Consider the following 5,160-nt stretch of genomic DNA (forward strand, 5'->3'; position numbering starts at 1 on the left):
AAATCCGGAGTCAAGGCGTCCACAGGGTTGATTCCTTTTTGGAGGCCCTGAGAGAGAATTTGCTCCTCGCTTCCTCCTTGCAGGCACCCCTTGGTGCCCCTTGGCTTGTGGCTGTGTCACTCCAGTCTCTACCTCTCTCTCTATGTGGTGTTCTCCCTGTGTGTCTGCTCTCTTAGATGGATGCCAGGGGCTGGACGTAGGACCCATCGTGATTACACAGCAAAGGCCCTATTTCCAAATAGGGTCACATTGACAGGAACGGGGAAGGGAGGTTAGGACATCGATGTTACCTCTTCAAGGAGGACGTGATTCACTCCACAACACTGAGCTCTCAAACGGGGTCTCTACAGCTGGGCGACGCTATGTGCTGGTGTTGGGGCCAAGACCCCCACCTGCCCGCTGGCCCCTTGGACCACTCAGGCTGTGCACAGAGCCAGGCTGGCCAGGGCCAGGATGGAGGAGGCCGGCACCTCCACTGGGGGGGAGGGGAGGCCTGCCGGGTGGCGTCCAGGTGGACCACCCAGGACGTGTGGGCAAGGCAAGGGGGCATTTTTCATGGCTGCTGTGAACACACATCTCCCTGCAGCATGGTTTAAATCACCTTGACAGGAAAACCTCAAACTTAGAATCTGGGCTGAAGATGCTTTGTTTTTCTTGCTAATCAATGCTCTTGCTTTTGGCTAGTGGTTAGAAAGGTTTCAACAGTTACAGCTAGAAAGCTTGTCAGAAGCTCCTGGAAGACACCATGTAAATGCTCTGCAGAAAAGGAGCAAGGGAGATGAGAAATAATTGCTCAGTGAGTAGGATTCTGGATGATGCCAAGTGCACATTCCCAACACTTCCCTGAAAAGATAGTCAAGAAAGCAGTTAAGTGCTCTGAAATACCGAGTGTGACGTAGGAACCGCAAACACTAGAAGAGTCGGCATAAAGAACACCTAGAACTGTGGTCGCCCACACGCCTCTGTCTGGTCATTCCCAGGGAGAGCCAGGGAGAGCAGAGGATGTCCATGGGGACCCAGGGACGTGCCTGGAGCGGTGCTCAGCTTGTGCTGAGTTCAATACTTGGGGCAAGCTGATAGCTGACGGTTGAGCCGTCGGATAGACTGGTCCTGTCCCATCTTCTTGGCAAGTAAAAAGAGTTCATTTGAGCTAACATGTATCCATTCGAAGATACTTGAAATGTACTTTGTTTTGCCTCTAGGGTTCTCATGAAACATTGCCTGCACATTTAAGCAAGTCATGCTTCTGAGGCCAAGCAAACAAAATGGCCAAACAACGGTGTCCGGGTTTCACAGAGGAAGAAACTTTCCTTTGGTCATTTAAACAATGGATTCAGTTACTAGAAACCCGAGTGCACGTTTAAAGACTCCATGTGCTATCTGTTAACACTGCCCTTCACCTTTTGGGCCTCTGCCCCAGGGCTGGCTACACAGATGCTTTTTTCTTGGGCCAGACTGAGGCTTCTGAAGGGTGACTCAGGCTGGAGATTAGGTCCAGGCAGAGGAGATAATTGTTTCTAGTCTGGTTTCTTCGAACTTTTTTCCGACGTCACCTTTTATGCCTCTTCCTTAGGCAGCTCGCTCATGTTCCCCAGGCTGTGGGCCCTGGCCCTTCTCCCCTCCCAGACCTACTGCATGGTACAGCTTCCTCGCAGAGGACTCCAGAAGCCCAGCACCAGCCTCCTTCCCGAGGACCAGATCAAGATGTCCACCTGTCTGCCAGGGCCCTGTCACCCAGTGTCTCCAAGGCAACGCTTCTACGATCAGGTTCACCATCTGTTCTGCGGCTGCTGCTGAAACATAGCCTGGCTTGTGCTGAGCCATTCTTCAGTCATGAAGCTCAAGAGTGGAGTCTCCTGGGCCATCAGTAGTTAAGCCTTAGCGTTCTCGCTCCAGCCTCTGGCAGCCACCTCTTCCTCTTCCAGCTCACCACTTCTTAGCCTGACTTTTGCAAGAGCCCCCCTCCTAACTGGTCTCGCAGCTTCCTGTATTCCAGAAGTCTTTCTAGCCACTGAATTGATTCTATTAACGTCACAACTCTGCTCAGGTCCTTTCCTGCTTAAAAAAAACATCCTAGGGCTTCTCTCTTCGCCATCCTCAGCCTGGAATGAGGCTATATTCAAGATGGGACCCACTTAGGGATCGCATAGCGTTCTCCTCGTGTGTCCTTTTTCAGGCACAATGAGTATAATCTTTCCTTTTCAACCTCTGAGCCCTTCCTGACCTTCAGTTCCCTGGAATGCCAAGCTCCCATTCTCATCTCCATCTGCTATATCCCCAATCTTCAAGGCTTCTCTCAGATGCCACCTTGCTGAGACGGCGTCCCACTCCGAGGCTTCATTTGTGGCATGCTCACATAGTTACTGGTATTTGAACGTGTGAGTCAACTGCAAGCTACCTGAACTCCTGGGATAGGCCCTCGGGTTTAGGAGATGCCTCGTGTACTTGTTTAACTGCGGGAGGATGCTGACTCTGCTCCTGACCCCTGGCCCCCTGGCCCCACGTCCCAGCCTTTCTGGCCCATCACAGCCTCGCTTTCACTCCTCTTCTTTTTAATCAGACACAGGCAATAAATTTGGCATGGAAAGCACTACCCTCCTCCCCCTAACCCCACTGATTTTAAATTTTGTTGGAGGCAAAAGCAAATTTCCAAGATTCAGATCAACACCAATTTAGAATTATTTCTGCCAGTTGGAAAAGAAAACTTTGAAAACGACATTTGACTTTTTTTTTTTTTTAACTTGGGAAAAATTTGAAAGCTATAGCCTTTCAAGGAAACAGGATACTTAACACACACACACACACACACACACACACACACACACACACCCAGCCTGGCTTTATGTAGTTCAGTCCTGTCAAGCTAATCTAATCTCTTGTGACAGAGCAGCCGACCTGGTAGATCAAGGGGGAAACAATAGTTGGAATTCATCTTTGCTGGCTTCGCAACTTTTGATTCCACTCAATATGATTATCATTAAACTGGTTGAAAGGTTTGGGGGGTTGTGGGGAGGAGGGCACAAATCTGTTATAGCCGAGGGACAGAAGTGCTCCCTGGATGCCAGCCTTGAGCCCAGTGGCCCTGAATGTTGGCCTGAATGGGCCAGATGACAAAAAAGAGAACACGGGGTCAGCATGAATGACGAGATGGGGTGGGGTGGGGGTGTAGATTATTAATCAGCAAGAAAAGTCACTTCGGCAATTACCTATATGATCAACACTAGTATGTAGGTTGGACTAGGGGAGAGTTCACGCTTGGAGGAAACAGCAATCATTGTCAAAGTAGAATTATACTAAGAATGTGATACCAGGATGAACAAATGCAACATGTAGGAATCTTGCAGTCCTAAACTTGCACTAAATCTGTCTCCTTCCAACTCCACAGCTAAAGATGGGAAAGATTATTTGGGCAGGATTCGAGGGGGAGCCACAGAACTAATTAAACGAGGCCTGGACTAGGGATTTGAAGATTTCCACAATAAAGTTCAGTGAATCAGGTTTATTGAACTTAGAGATGGGCAAGCTTATAAGGTCAGTACCAAATGAAAATAGAAATCGGTTTAAATTATAACAGGTGAGAATAAAATTAAAAGTAAAGATGACTTTCCTTGGTCTTAAGATCAATAAATGAGTCGTGAAAGCAGCACAGATTTCTCTAGGATGGTCTGAGCGTGCTCTGGGCTCACCGAGAGGCGGAACTGCGTAAACTCGGATAATGTCTGTCTGTCCGTCCACCCCATGGTGTTATGAAGCAATACTTCAAAATACTTCTTGCAATCCCAAACTGAAAATCAAGAGGCAACCAGTGCCTCAATTATTAAAATAGCCTCAGACTTGGTTATCATTTCTCTTTTTAGAGAAATTCAAACATAAACGAAGTGATTCCTTAAGACCAGCGTTGGGGACACTCGCAGTGAGCAGGACTTTCCCATATGTGGCTACAGGGCTGATTTGGTCTGTGGGGGCAAACTAATGGAGGTAATGAGATGTTACTTTTCCACTTTCAGGATAAACAAGCCCCTGATAAAGTAACTCATTTAAGTGGACAGTAGCAATGGAAATTTGAATATATGGCACCCTAAGTTGTTAATGGCTATTCCTGATCATTACCCCCATTCATTTTTTTCTGTAAGGTGTGATATGAAAAAAAGGGGAACACAGTGATTCTCTCTACAATATTGCTGATCACTAATAATCACACAGTCAGTGGCATGTAAGTTAATTCTTTAAATTTAATCAGTCCTTTATAAAACTTCCCAATTAATTAGTAAAAGATGGCTTATTTTAATAGCCTTAAACATCGGTTGCTATTTAAACAAGACATTCTAAAAAAAAAAAAAAAAGCAATCACATAATAGTTTATAGTAATTTACAAGTGGATGGTATACATTTAGATACAGAGGTAGAAGTCCACTTTAACAACATTTCACTAATACACATTTACCAAATTCAAGGCACAAAGTAGTTTGCTTTACAAAAAAATACTGTAAAACTGTCAATTGCTGTTCTACAATGTGAATAAAACTTTCAAAAGAATCTTCACGCCCTTCCGTACGTGCTCCATAGAATATGACCCCCACTGATCATAGTTGGACGCCCTTCCGTCCATGCTCCATAGAGTATGATCCCCCCACTGATCATAGTTGGCACAGAAATGGGGACTTTTTTTTAATGCATAAGTTCCCACTTTTAGAAACCGTTCCTTTGCAGAGCTGCTGCTATGTATCTAGATAAAAGTCCATCCAAAGAAATGAAACACAGCAACTTCCTGAGGAAAGGGCACTTTCTGTATGCGGCAAAATTCACAGGTAGAAAATGTATGACCTTTGCGGATAACTAGGTCTCCAGAGGAATAGAGCCTTAAGGAAAGATTTCAGAGACAAAATTAAAAATTCGGCTACCACTTCAGTCCTTATGACTTTAAGAAAGAGACCTGATCCCCGTTACCGTAACAATCAAACATCATTGACTTCGAATTGATAGAGATTTCAAAATTCCTTTTTAAAAAGAGCTGTACACACAGACACCACGAACAGCCACACAGGCTTTGCAAACCGAAACTTAGAGAACATGAGAAAATATAGCACTATCAGTCCTTGAAGTTGCAAGGGTGTCAATTGGCTAGAGTTCAATTACAAGAATTAATAAACTCTATGGAGA

This window comes from Ursus americanus, chromosome 9 (assembly GCF_024610735.1).
Source record: "Ursus americanus isolate L20-20 chromosome 9, mUrsAme1.1.p, whole genome shotgun sequence".
Classification (NCBI taxonomy): domain Eukaryota; kingdom Metazoa; phylum Chordata; class Mammalia; order Carnivora; family Ursidae; genus Ursus; species Ursus americanus.